This window comes from Python bivittatus, unplaced genomic scaffold (genome assembly GCF_059951505.1).
Source record: "Python bivittatus isolate LINGU-HERP-01145 unplaced genomic scaffold, Pbiv_v1 ctg000700_np1212, whole genome shotgun sequence".
NCBI classification, from domain to species: Eukaryota; Metazoa; Chordata; class Lepidosauria; order Squamata; family Pythonidae; genus Python; species Python bivittatus.
This window is the reverse complement of record NW_028277098.1, coordinates 44,078,490-44,093,539: the sequence shown is the minus strand read 5'-3', so window position 1 is coordinate 44,093,539 and position 15,050 is coordinate 44,078,490. Positions and strand designations below refer to the sequence as shown.

The following is a 15,050-nucleotide window of genomic DNA, read 5'->3' as shown; positions in this document are numbered from 1 at the left end:
GTTATGGGTTAGAATGTAAAAGGGACCTATTGGGTCTAGTTTAAAATATATACAGTATGTTACTATTATTGATATTCTTTATACCTATGGGGATAAATCATTTATATCTTACTTATTAGAGAAAGTGATAAGTCAAAATGCAAAATAGATTTATTTGTCTAAGTTTAAAACATATAGGTTACTACTACTGGTACTCTTAAAGCTTTTGCTGAGTAAGACTGATGAATCTTTCTATAATTTGGTTATTGTTTAGTGATAAGAAATGGGAAGAACAATTTTTTATTTCTGTAATATTACAAAAGGTGTTAAGTTACTGGAAATGTTTATACTTGTTTGAAGGGAGGGGGGAGTCGCTTTTTATATGTCTTTCTTTTTCTTTGTTTCTTTTTCTTTCTCTTGCTTTCTTTCCTTTTTTTTTTTGTTTGTATATCTTTTCTAATTCTGTATTAGCGTTTAACTATGTAAAACTCTAAAAAAAATTATTAAAAAAAAGAAAAAGAGCAGCTGATTGTTACAAATAGCCATACTAGAGTGCTCTGTAATTTGAGTCTTCCACATACTAATCTTTATGCTTCCTTATACCCATCTAATGCTCCTACCCCTCCTTTTAGATTCTTTTAGACTCTTGTTTTTTATATTTATTTTCTATTTTAATATATCTTCTAGCTTTTCATAATTATTTTTTTAGACTCTAATGCTTTTTAATTGAATGTACCCCACCCTCCTTATGCTGGTCTATGACCGTAATAAAGATTTGATTTGATTTGTTACAAATAGCCAGCCTGCATTCACAATCCCTGCCCATCTAAATGCCAGACAGCAACTAAGTGTCAATACACACTATCACCCAAGCACGGGCCTTGGCATGTATACTGAGGAGATGGCCCAGCTCCTCCCTCTGGTATAGAAAAGGCTTTGCTTTTTTAAAGCTAGAGACATAACTCAGGGAAACGGAGCAAGAAGTTTCTGCACATGACCTGAGAAAAGAAATGGGGTGTAATATATCCCAAATATCTCTAATAAAAGGGTTCCAAGAGGCCTGGTGAGGTCAAGGAGAAAAGGGCAGGGGACTTTGCTTTAGGATATCTCTGAGAATGGGATAGAATGTCTTACAGACTCAGGGAATACAAAGGACAGAGCATGACTGTTACAGAGGGAAGCAGGGCCATTACAGAAAAGATTCCTGAATCCTGGGTAGGGAGGAAACATGAGAGAGAGAGACTCAGACTAATTAACTATGCCTTAATTACAGTAGGTATAAGTTGAGCTGGAGAACTGCTTTCAAGATTCTCTTACACTACCCTACTAACCCTACTAACAACAAAAACAAGAAAAGTATTTCCAGAAATCCAAGTGTTCTTGTTTCCTGAATTTGCCTGCTTCAAGGAGCTCGACAAAATAATAGGTAAATATACTAGGGAGGAGCTGTATTAAATTTCAATTTCTCTTCTATTCCAGAAAATGTAGAGTTGGGATGGAGAAATTCTATTTGTAATAGTTCAACACTATTATTCATTGATTTTTTTGTTTCTTTTCTTTCTTTCTAAGCCGCATTTACTTCTTTCAACAATGAAGGTTTGCATTTGGGTATTTAAAGTTAAAAAAAAAAACAATAAAATTTTGATTTTGTTTATCTTTTGTGAGATTGGTCTAACTTCCAAAAATGGAGGGGAAAAGAGGAAGGGCTGAAATCCCTAGTCATATGCCTTTATACTACAAAACAAGAATTATAACAATTATTTCATTTTCCCTCATACTTTTCCCTTTTCATTGCCAGTAAGGCAATACAGGTAGTCTTTGCTTAACAACTGTTTGTTTAGTGACCATTTGAAGTTATGACAGCACTAAAAAAAGCTACTTATGACTGTTGCCTGAAGTTACGATTGTTACAGTGCCCCCACAATCATGATCTGGGCACTTGGCAACCAGCTCACACTTATGATGGTTGCAGCATCCCAGGGTCACTTGATCGTCATTTATGACCTTCTCAGCTAGCTTCTGGCAAGGAAAAATCAATGGGGAACTATGTAATTCACTTAACAACCACAATGATTTACTTAACAACCACTGGAAAAAAGGTTGTAAAATCGGATCTGATCACTGGATGATTTGCTTAATGACTGCATCACTTAGTGACCTAAATTCTGGTCCCAGCTGTGGTTAAGTGAGGACTACCTGTATAGGTGGTAGGAACTCTATCTCTCTCACATACCCTGGGCTACAGGAAGAATTGGAAAATAGGTGCATCAGTAATGCCAAGCCACGGAGGGCGGAGCTGGCGTTGCGGCGATACGGCGGGCGATCCTGGGCTCCCAGGATCGCAGCCGATATCTCCCCCCCCGGATGGTCCCAATGGACCTAAGCCGTCCCGTAGAGACGGTGATTGCAAAGGGCGCGTCCTGCGGATCTCAGGGACACCGCAAGTCCCAGATTGATCCCAGGAGAAGTTCTTGAAGCCGGCGGAGGAGAGGCAGCCATTTAATGACTGCAAAAGCCGGGACAGCTCCAAAGGAAGAAGAATGAGAGGGGTGTCAACCGGGTGAGATGGACCTTTACTATTCAACTATTCTTAGAGAACACCCTAAGTAACTTAAAGAGATTTTTAAAAGTGAAGAAAAGTGGATTAAGCGGCGAGATTGAGCCCTATAAAAAAAAAGGGGAAAAAAATCTTTGTTTTTTAACTTTCCCTTTTTAGTGGAATTGGCAAGATGTTTTTCTTTTAAAAAAATATATTTTTAACTGGACTGGCTTTTTCTTTTCAATACTCAATAATCTTTTATCTCAAGCTTCTTTTTTGATTAAGATTTTTTTTATTGTTATAAGAAACCTATATTTTTTGTTTTGGAAATGGGGAAAGTGGAGTTAAGAGAAAGTAAATGAAAGAAAGTTGCACTGCCATCTAGAGGCTTGATACAGTTTTTTTTTTTTGAATTGTGACGTATACTCAAGGACTTTGGCCTTTCTAAAAAGATAGTGGGATGTGCATCTTTATACAGGTGCCATCCGAATAACTATAAATAAGAAAGCGGAGATGAAAGCGATTTTGAAAATATTCAAGATGGAAAGTTTGAGTTAGTCACAAGAGCCTTGTTTAGTGGCAGTAGCTCTTCTTTCTGGTAGAAGCTTTGCTTTGCTCTCTATCCCCCTCCCCCCCAGTTGGACTTTTAAAGAGACCTAGCCTTTCCCCTCCTCTTCTTTTTTCTCTTTTCTCTTTTTTTTTCTCTTTCTCTTGGCAAGAACAAAGATAAAAAATCCTTTGACTTAATGAAGGTCTATACAAGGGGTTTGATAATAGACTTATGAGAAACACAATGCAGAAAAAGATTTTTAAACTATCGAGGATGACTATAAAAAACTGGAAGAAGAGCTGCAGAAATTCCCGCAAGAAAAAAAAAAAAGACATCAAAGCTAAAATGGACTTAATTAAACATAAAACGGGATCAATGGAAAAAGAAGAAATAGCACAAGGAATCAGAAACACTAAACAGAACTATTTTGAGGCTTATAAACTGAGAATCAAAAAGGGTTAATCAATTGATAAATGAAGAGGGACAGACTTGTTCTTGGTAATGAGGGTGAGAAAAAGATTATACAAGATTATAATGGAAAATTGTACTAAGAGAATACTTAAAAAGAAGAAGTAAAACAATATTGAAAGAAACTACTCCAGATGCCTAAAGAAAAAACGAGGGGAATACAACAATGATGGAATTGACAGAAGCTTCAAAAAGCAGAATGTTTGAAAGGACATTTATTATTGCTTTCTCTTATCCAATAATATAGAAAAAGGAATAAACAGCTAGATATTTTGGGATATTGAATGAAAAGGGTGAACTTAAAACTATGCAAGCGTTTTAAGGTATAAAACTGAGATATATAGTAAAGAATTGTATTTGATTGTAAATGTTTTAAGATATTAGACTAAAATTCATACATGGTTGGACATAGTAACATATAGATTTTAAACTAGAGATATTCTTGTTGAAACATGTAGTGAAGAATGAAGTATGTTTTGATAGAGGTTAGAACTGTAACTTTTAAGCATTGGAAGAATGAAAAAGTACCTATGCAGGAGGAAGTTATTGAAAATTATGGAATGTGCAGAGATGAGTTAAATTGATATTTGAAATTAGAGTAAGAAGATAAGCAATTTTATATGACACGGGATTTGTTTTATTAATGGATGAGAAAATATAGTAATGTAATGGATTAGGAAATTTTATAATAGAAATTTGATATTAATTACTATATATATATACACATATATAATCGATGGATAAAAATGTATTACTAATCCTATAATGAAAGCTAAAATTTTTTGTAATAAATGATTTTATAGACTAGCTACAAATGATTAATAATTGATCATTGATAAGTATACAAGTATATTTTGAATAGATGATATGAGAATTTATATAAATGAGTGAAGATTATGAAAGGGGCACCAACGATTTGGTAACTGGTTGACACACGGTATAAAATGGAAGGTGTTTTTTTTTTATGGCTTTGTATGTTTTTGTTTATGTATGTTTTGTGTTTGTTGTAAATAATAAAAAAAATTTTTTAAAAAAAAGTAATGCCAAGCCAAAGACAAGGAGGTAGAGCAAGGGTGTGTAGACCTAATGGGGTTCTGGGAGAGAAGATCTGAGATTTCAAATCTTTCTCTCTATGGACTCAGCTATGCCACTACAATAATAATTATTATCGTTTTTGTTTCTGTTTTCAAACAAATTCATTGAGTGTTGGTAAAGGCCTTAACTATTCCAAAGTAAATAAATTTGATTAAAACTTGACAGATAAAATTTTAAGCCAGTATAAATTTTATTTTCTCTTTTTTTGCTCCTTCCCTCCACTACACCTCATGCTTTTAAAATTTATTCTGAATGGCTAGGGAGCCACTGAGGGCAGAACGAGAGTACATTTCAATGATAAAAATACCTTAGTCAGCAGAAACACTCCACTAGATTTCACATCTTAATGCTGCAACTTTTGTCCTAGCCCAGATCTTGCTTCAGATTCATTGCCACAAAACAATCTTGATCTATATTACAAGCTCAAATCATGCACTTCACTTTTGAATATTTATAGTTAAATGTATCAGATGTGAAAAAACTAAACAAAGGAATTATTGAACTGATCTGTGTTGCTCAAAGGCTGGGATAGGACCTAGGGGAGAAGTCTCAGGTGTCTTCTACACTTGTGTTGTTACATCCAAACTACTGAGACCTATTCCCACAAAAAACAGAGGGTTCTCTCCAGTTAACTCAAATCTAGCAAGCCACTGCTGCTAAGAAAACTCTGACTACAATAATCATTGCAATGCATAACAAGTTCATTCCATAAGTTATTCCATAACCATTACTCTTCTAAAGTATTATTTTCATTATGAATAGCAGCTTCTTTAAAATTACATTAGCAGTAAGATTAATCTGACATTGTGAATAACAATTTTCACTGGACAAAGTAACATTTACTCCAAGGTACTATCCAATTCAAGCATCCTGTATAGTAGTACCCTTGCTTCCTGATAGTGAGAAATCAACATCTACTATTTTAAATCAATATTAAAAATTGCAATCAATGTTTGGCTTCTGATCTTTTTCTTTTTCTCCTGTTACTTGATCATTCTCTTTTTAACCATGAAGATAAATATGTTCAATATACAGAATAAGAAGATAAATAATTGTATAAAATCAGAAGTTTAATTATAGGTAGAAGACCTGTTTCTACTAAATATATTTTGCAAAAAGAATAGCCATAAGTATCTACTTGTTTTCAAATGAATCAAGTTCAATAGTTCTTTGAAAAATATTTAGGGTTCCTTAGTTAAGACGATTAACATCATCTGAAGTATTATTTATATCTATTTTATTTACTAGGAAAACAATTTCTTCACTGTTGTATAAGATTCTTATATTAAGCAGAAGGGGTTCACTTTGAAGTTTTTAAGATTTAGGGAAGACGCTATGCACCCCAAGTGTTGCAGAAAGTCTTTTTTTTTCCCCTTCAAAAATCAAAGCAAATCCACTAACCAGAGAGAACTCGAAGTTGAGGTTCCTGATTTGGAAATCCTTTTGTTTTCTTCTCTGTTTCCCTGTCTTTGTGTATGCGTGTGTACAGCACAGTCACTTATTTCTTGTTGTTTAAACAAAAACCACTAGATAAGGCCATTACTAAAACAAGGAAGAAATGGAAACTGATTTGGGTTTTACATAGAGCAGACAGGAGAAAAAACATTTATTGTTATAAACAGAGGTCATATTTGAATTCCTTCATAATGGCTTCATGGTTTTTCCATAACAAATCTCCTTATCTGACTCTTCATATCCTGGGAAATACATTCTTGCAGTGTTTTGCTGTATCAGCTGAGATACAGAGATCAGCTGAGATCAGCCATCACTGCTGCTTTGCCTGGGCAAACCCACATCAGCTTTCCCCTGGCAAGGTGGAAACCAAAGTCCTAAGAGAATTTTGAAGGGGCGTGGGAGGTTTCACACAAATTCATTTATCATTTTAGATGGTCATGGTGTCTCAAGAGTTTGAGAACTCCTGACCCAGTGAAAATATGCTCACACAGCAATTAATTTCAATTAACAGTTCACTGCTGATTCTCTGGGGAAAGAAGCCAAGGGTGAGCTACTAATGACCCACACTTTGGTAAGGATATGGCAACTGCACATACATTTTGTCCAACAATGCTCAAGACACCAGACATAAAGCCAAACCAACCTTATGAGGTTGCAGAATGAAAATACCTATAAAAATTAAGTTACCAAAACGTCAGTGTAAAAAGAAAATAAGTGATTAATGTTCTTAGACAGAGACTCTACTTTAAAGCTTCCAATTACAGTGCCATTTCAAAAAAGAATATTTTTTTATAAATTATTCTGAATGCAAAGTTACAACTTAAGAAGTAACCGCTTTTGCAGTGATTCCACTCCTTCTTCAACAGATCCAATCTGTGATGGTGGGGGAGGAGAGGGTGGCTTTTTGGCCCTGAGGTGTGGGGTGCTCTCTCCCCTGCTCTTTAACATCTATATGAAGTCACTAGGAAAGGTCATCTGCTAATTATACCCAACAGTATGTTGCTAGTCCCAGGCTGTGAGAGAAATGGAAGAGTTCCTGGAAGAGTCTATATGGGAGAGAACAGATTGAAATTAGAGTTGTTCCTTGAAAGTGCCAGGAGCAGGTCCATGACTTGGGGATCTTTTTGGATTCAGGCTCCTGCTAGAATGGCAGACAGAAGTTGTGGCCAGAAGGGCCTACACCCTGTTTTGGCTAGTGTGCCAGTTGTGACCCTACCTGGGCAGGAGGACCTAGTTAAAGTGACTCATGACCTTATCACTACCTGGTTGGACTACTGTAATGCTGTCTACTTGGGGCTGCCCTGAGAACTGTTTGGAAACTAAAATTGGTTGAAAATGCTGTGCCTCATGGACTTTCTGGGGTGTATGTATCACTGTTTTTCATACCCTGCCTTGGTTGCTGATTGGCACCCAGATATCTGCAGGACCAACCAGTATTGCCCTGCCCAATTAGATCAAACAGGAAAAAACTGATCCCACATTTTCAGGAGATTCAGGGGTCTAATGTGAGAAGGCACTATGTTTCAGTGCAGCACCAACACTGAGAAACGGCCTCCTAGTAAAGATCAGGCTAGTTTGCTCCTGGTTGATGTTCTGGAAGTTATTAAAAATGGACTTATTTTAGAAAGCCTTCTCTTGGTTTTATCATGCCATCTTTAACTTCTATTTTTATTTTTGTATTTTGTTTGGTTGGTGCCGTTTTTATCGTTTTTATGGAAGTTTTTACTGTTTTTTAAATTCTGCATAAATCGCTATATAAATGTGTAAAATAAATAAATAAACGTATAATCTCTAACAGCTAAGATTTAAACAGATGCATTATGGGTCTTGAGAAAATATAAGTAATTCAGCATTATGGATGTTGGGGCTTTCCCAACACCTGCTAGAACAAGGACTTCAAATCTGTTCTAATTTCTGCAGCACACTTACAGTGTGTTAAGAATGATGAACAAGAATTCAATTATCCAATGAGAGATTGCTTTAATTAGATAGTTAATTGACTCTTCAGTTCCAATAAGTATTATTGCCTGTTTTTAAACAGAAATAGCAATATTTTCCAGGACTCTGCAAATGAACTTGTCTCTTAAAACTTTCTTGGAGAATTTGTTATTGGTAGGAATGTGACATGTCTAAAAGTGCACACATTCTGCTGTGAATAATTTTAATTAGTGAAGTGTAGAAGCAACAGAAATCCCGAAGGCAACAGTGACTAATCCTGTAGCTGGGTTACAACCTAGCACTCACCTTGGAGAGAGAAAAAAAATGCAATTTAGAAAAAAAAAGCCAGAAAATGCCAGGGAAATTTTTGGTTAAAGTAAAACTATACATTGCAGTGCACAGGAGACTGAGGTTTCTTTTCTAGGTATAAATATTTTAAAACCCTTTTATACTAGCACAAGTCAAATGCCAGAACACACTCTTGCTTAATATACTGCAGAAAGTGTCTTTATTACTATGCAAAGGCTTAGTTAATTCTGTTCTAGTCTTTCAAATACAGAAAGTTGAGTCCACTAGGTACAGGACAATGGATTGGGGTTAGGGTGGGGCAGGAAAAGGGAAACTACACTGTAATGTGATGAACTAAAAAGAACATAAAGCAGAGATCATTTGCAATAAGGTGAATTGACATAATATGTTAAGATACTCTATAGCTTATTTTAACAATGGTTTGTTTTGTAGGGAGCATAAACAACCTGTTGCTTCTTTGCTTCTGTACCTCAAGCTTTTGCTGACATAGTGACTGTGTGGTTAAAGGTCAGTCTATGTGCTATTAAGGAAACTAGGAAGGCTTTTGCAAATAGGGAACTCATGAAAGTTACAAGACGCTGAGCATGTAAAAGTTATGCTGATGGTAATAGTTTTATAAGAGGATACGGAGGGGAAATGTGATTAAGCCAAAAAGGACACATGTCTCGCTTGCTTCAGGGGTCATGAAAAGGGGACACATCTGCAGTTTTCTCTTTTCCCTAAGTAAGGTAAAAATAAAAATAAACATTTTCCCCTCCTCCTATATGCTTTCTGATGACAAAAAGGTATAAAAGCTGTTGTAAACTGTTTTAAGGTGTGGCTGTTCTCTGTCTTCTTTCCGCCACCCGGACAGAGAGTGGTCCACCCTGCTTTTCTCTTGGCCAAAATAAAAGCTGAACTTTCTTTGGAAAAACCTCGGTCTAGAGTCTCATTTGAAATTATAGATTCTGGACTAGAAAACCTCACATATTTCTGGTGCCCAATGTGGGGCTCGAAGACGACGTTTCTTCGGGGTGATCCCCAAAGGATTCCCCATGGCCAGTCTCACGTTTAGGACTAGCGGGTCTTCGCTTTGACTTCCGGAAGAAACCAATGCCGGTTGAGGGAGAGACGTCAGCGCGCGCCCAGCCTTTTGCCTGGTGGGTTCTCACCCATTGTGCGGTGGCAGACTCTGCTTGGAATCGAATCTGAATGCCCTGGCATTAGAGGTTTTTCCCCTTCGGCACCTGGGAACATCGTGCCTGAGGAACATTGGTGAGTAACTGTATAATTTAGGAGATATTGGAATATATTGGAAAAGGGGGAGTGTGCCCTCAGTGTTGTGTGAATGTGCGTATGAGACGCAGGAAACTTCCGTAAGGGATCTGCCTGCGAACTGAGTGTGGAGGAACAATCCGCGGTTCCATATCCCGGCAACGGGATTGGCCGGAGACTTCCGAAGCAAATGGTTTGAGAGACTGTTGTGACCCCTTCAGGAGGGCTCCTCACATAAGGAAAGGGATTAGCTACCCCTGAGTCCTGCTTGGCTGTTCAATAAACTCTTTCCATGGGTTGTGTTGCTTGTGGGAGCAGTCTTTAAAGTTGCCAGCACCTGCTGGGAGACTGTCTTAGGAGGCAGAGCCTTTAAAGTTGCCAGCGCTTGCTGGGAGGCGCTGCCCCCATCATGACTGACAGAACCCGAGGAAGGGGGGGCGAAGTGGTCGCCTCGAACCTCGAACCGGCCCAGGCCCGAGAAATTTCCTGAGGAGCCATGGGTAACGCCAATAGTAGAGTTGGCCCAGGTATAAGGAAGCCATGTACCCCTTTAGAGTGTATATTGACTCATTGGGATGCACTGAAACTCAGACTGGCAGTAGAAACTAACTTTAAAAAGACTATATTGAAGACTTTGTGTTCGGTTGTGTGGCCCTACTATTTTTTGGGCTTTCAACGATGGCCATGGCCGAAAGAAGGCACTATAGATCCTGAAACCACACAAAGCCTTTCTGTTTACCTTGCGGAACATGAGAAAACCAAAGAAGATAATTATTTGTTGTTTTTTTTAATCTGGCCCTACGGAAAGACATTTTTGAGTCAGTGTGGTCTTTCCCCAATTCAATTAACTGTTTGCCCTGTCCACCTGACAACTGATTTTAGAAGAACCAGAGGAGGAATTTCCACCAACATATGCAGGACCAAGTGGTGCCTTCTTCATCGGCCTCAGCACCCCCCACCGGTCTCGGCACCCCCACCTCCTCATTGTGACTTCTCAGAATTTATGAACTTAGTTGTTTTTGCTGAGCTGCTGCTACGCTATAAAAATATGTTATTTGTTAAATTTATATAGAGACAGCTTAGTCACACAGCCAAACAAAAGACTTGGTCTACAAGGCTCCGTATGACAAGATCTGTTTAAAATGCAATCCAACTTGAATGGGTAGAAATATATAACAAATCTGCACTGGACATCATTGTTATTATTCACTATATTATTATGCATTGTTAATCATCACTATATAGGAATAAGAAGAGCAATATTGTTCATTTCAGTGTGGAAGCCCACCACATAGGTCTCAGGCTGTCTTTCATGGGCTCCTCCAACTCAAAAAGACCAGGGGACGTGGCACTGTGCAGAGGCAGTATCATAGCCAATAAAGTTCACCTGAGGCATGATTACTGCTAATTGAAAACTTGTTCATGATGACTTGAAATACAGTCAGCAATGGCAATTTTCGACAGTTTCTATTTACTGGTTGATTTATGACTGGGAATCCCAAGGCTGCTTCAGTCCTATCAACTCTAGGAATTCTAGAAGTCAGAATACATTCAACAAAAGCAAACATTTTAATAAAGAATCAAACACTATAATAGTTACATCCTTCTCATACCCCCAGCACCATTCCTTACACTCAGGGGATGCATTCCAGTAGCTTCCAGGGCAGGGAAGAGCCGAATGATAAACGCAGTATTGTGAGACGCAAGCCCTGCCCCTGTTGTACATGCGTTATGATGGTACAAAAGAGGCAGAGCTTGTGGCATGATTCTTTCATTCTTTTGATGAAAGCAGCAGCATCCTGCAGACAGCTATGCATAATTCCTCCAGTCCCCAAAGGCTCCGAAACAGATGGGTCTTCATATATTCAAAGGGGAAGGAGCCAATGTCATTTCTGGGGCCAAGATGTTCCAAAGAAGGGGCATCAATAGAGAATGCTCATTTTCAAGTCACCTCTCCCTTGATTTCCTGATGGGTATGGACTCTCAACATGCCTTCCCTGCTTACATGTATTGAATGGAAATTTTTTATTTGGAATAGGCAGTCTGAAGTATACCAGTCCAAACCCCTACATAAAAGATTTCATGATGGACACAGGCAACCTGTGCTCTGCAATCCAATATACCCCAAATTCTCCTATGCATTCCCTGTGCTGATGACAGAAATTATGCCAAAAACCCATGGTGCAATTTCCAGTTCTCTTTCAGCATAAAAAAGGACAATTTCCACATCTATAAACAATTCCAAGCCAAAGAATTAAAAAAAAAATCTAAAACCCCAACAAATCTACTTCAGTAGCATCATATTATTATCCCAATCACTGTACCCCCCAGATGCAAAAACATAAAGGGGAAAAATGTGCTTTCTGAGCCAGGAGAAAATAGCCTGCCCTCACTCTATAAAAAGCATCATATCCCATAAATCTTGGTATTGCTACTTAAAATGTACAGGGTCCAGACTGTAAATGCAAAATGCTCATTATAAGCCATGAAACTTGGCTTGAGTATAGCAGAATTCAGTGTGACTTGGGTAGATTTAAGGCTAAAATAGCTTTAAGGCTTTTGCTGGATAATTTTCATATTATTCTTTCCTTTCCAATCTTTTGCAGAAATCCTCTGCTAGAAGAGAGCAAAAACAGTGGTTCGAAAACTGATCACAGGAGCCAAGATTAATCCCAAAACTGGGGACCAAGTGGTATGTGCATGTATGGGTGTGAGTATGCAAGTACGAAAGCAGGAGGATTTACTAGTCAGACCCTCTCTGTGTGGCTGTGAATTCTCAAGCTATAATGTAATGCCTTGGGCTTTCCTTGGAAAGATTCAATATTGAACAGCATTGGCTGGTAACTTAATTAAATTTTCCTGAGAAAACCCACAAGGCCTACACATCAGTCTACATGTGGGAAAGTTTTTACTGACTTTACTGACTGAAAAAGATTTACTGGCTACAGACATATCATGCCTTGATAGAGATCAAGGAAAAGTACTGATTTCACTGCCTGGTATAAGAACTGTTTCTGGCAAAGTAAAAATATTCAGAGTCATACATCACAAAGGCACCTCATAACCCTACCACCATCCTGGCCTAAATTTCCACCTGGAAGTTGGCTTAAAAATGCTATGCCGCTGTAGGGATTTTTCCCAATTAACCCCAACAAGGCCTTGGTACCGTAATCTTAGAACTCAGAATGCTTGCAGGAGATATTTGTCTCAAATACCCAAGAAATGTTAAGATCCAGCAACAATAATATCTGTATGCCTTCTATTCTTCATTCTATATAACTTGTTAGTTCCCCTCCCCATCAATCTGGTCACCTGTGGCAAGGAAAACAAACATTTAAGCAACCATCCAGAAACAGCTAGTGTCATATAGTGGTTAAGATGTTGGACTGGAGCAGGGAGACCCAGTTACTAGTCTACTCTCAGCCTGTGGAAATTCACTGGGTGACTTTGGCCCAGTCACTCTTTTTCAGCCCAATCTAATTCACAGAGTTGTACAGAAAAAGAGGAGGTGTATTATGTGAATAATACACGCATAACACACATATGTGAATCCTGAATAAAAAGCAAGATACAAGCATATAAACAAACAGCATGTCCGAGGATACTCATTGTTTCCATATACCCTTCTACATCACTCAGCTGACAAAAAACACAAAAAAACTAGTAAAATATGGACTAGTTACTTCAGTGCATTAAAGGTGCTGTCAAATTACTAAATACGATATAAAGTGTAGGGTAATGGGAAGAAGGAAGCACTTTGAGGTACAGAAAAAAGAGCCGCTACGAAGACAACGGTCAGATAAAAGAAATCTCAGTCCAGGGCAAGACTGTAACCTGAGAAAACGTCTCAGAAAAGGTCCTTCCTAGTTCTCACAAAGGGAGAAAGAGGGGAAGCACACTTGCAAGATTCTGTTACTTTAACTACAGTAGTAATTGTTTGCTTGACTTTGGTTTCCTAATCTGGTCTACCTTGAAGGACTGACATTAAGTCAAACTTTGAGTCAAACTCAACTCCTGTTGACTTCATGTATGTTTCTTGGCAGCAATATGAAGTGGTTTGCCATTGCTTCCTTCTAGAATGTGTTTAACTTCCCAATCTAGCCTACTCAGCATTTCCTGGTGATCTCCCTTCCAAGTACTAACCAAGTTTGACTCTGCATTGTGTTTTAAGGATCAGCCAGGTTTGGCTAGGCATTGCCACTTCTTTATTTAAATGTGATATCTGTACTTCACAGTTACCACTGCCATAATAGATAGAATGTACACCAGAAGATATTTGTAGGTCTCTAAAACTAATAATAATATCTAGGCTATTTTACATTTGTGTTTATCTCATATTTCATGATGTGATAATTAAAAAGTTGGCATTATCATAGTATTTTCCCCCTTTCTTTTAGAGTCATAGAGATGAACCACCTGCTCCATGCAGCAATCCAAACTAGAGCATCCAAGAACAGATGCCTCTTCAGTCTCTGCTTGAACACATCCAGTGAAGGGCAGCCCATTACTTCCTTTGGTAATTGGTTCCACCATTGCTTCACTTATGTTGTTGAGTTGCATCTAATTATACAAGTTTCCATTTATAGAATATATTAAACATTCGTGGCAACTTAATATAGTAAGAAGAAAGTCAGTCAGTATTGCAGGGAAAACTTTCCCCTCACTGACAGACATACAGGAATTGGGGACTATTCTTCCCACTCACTCCCTGTCATTTTTTTTAAAGGGAAAGTTGTCTAAACTTTCTACAGCCACGTGCTGTCTAGATGCAACAAACCACAACTCTCATCACCCCCAGATATGGGTCTGTGGTGCAGATGATGACAGGGGAGGTATTCCTGCACTTCTGAAAGGGACATGTTGAGAATAATTGTTCAAAAAAGATAAAATTTCTATAAAAGACTGTCATGAATGTTGACAGGGAGAGGTGTTTTAGAACCATCTTCCTTTATATTTACAAAGAGATTCATTCTGTGCTTCTTCAGAAAAGTCGAGCTCTAATTATTAAAGAAACTTTGGTTGAATAAGCAGAAATGTTTAGTTCTGAATGAAAAGATTCAGGTGATCTTTAGGCTCATCTGGAATTCCTCAATAATTAGCATAATAATGTTGGATAAGCTTTAGGGAAGGCAGTCACCCTCTTTGCCATGATGGAGTTTCTACAGCTACAGAATGTGGTTCCTCAAACTCTAGGCTTTACTACGGATGGTAAGAAGGTCCTATGAGCCTGAACTGTGCATATTTATTTGATTTATATCCCTCCCACCTTTTTTTCAGGAGCTCTGAAACCTGTATTTTTTAATTTGGTTTATGGAAGAATTATGGTTGTTTATTCTACCAAAAACATCATACTACATCGCAGCATTTTAAGTACTGCATAGGTGGTCCTTGGTTAATAACCACTTGTTCAGTGGCCCTTTCAAAGTTACAATAGTGCTGAATGAGTGATGGTTACAATCAGTC

The 15,050-nt window shown here is 37.9% G+C and overlaps 1 protein-coding gene and 1 pseudogene across 1 annotated transcript in view; one reads left to right on the top strand and one right to left on the bottom strand.

Moving 5' to 3' along the window:
• The window catches only part of LRP8 (LDL receptor related protein 8), a 226,515-nt gene that overhangs the window by 156,354 nt on the left and 55,111 nt on the right, over nucleotides 1–15,050 (bottom strand). The window lies entirely within an intron of this gene.
• On the top strand, nucleotides 10,935–11,062 carry LOC112543039 (U4 spliceosomal RNA; annotated as a pseudogene).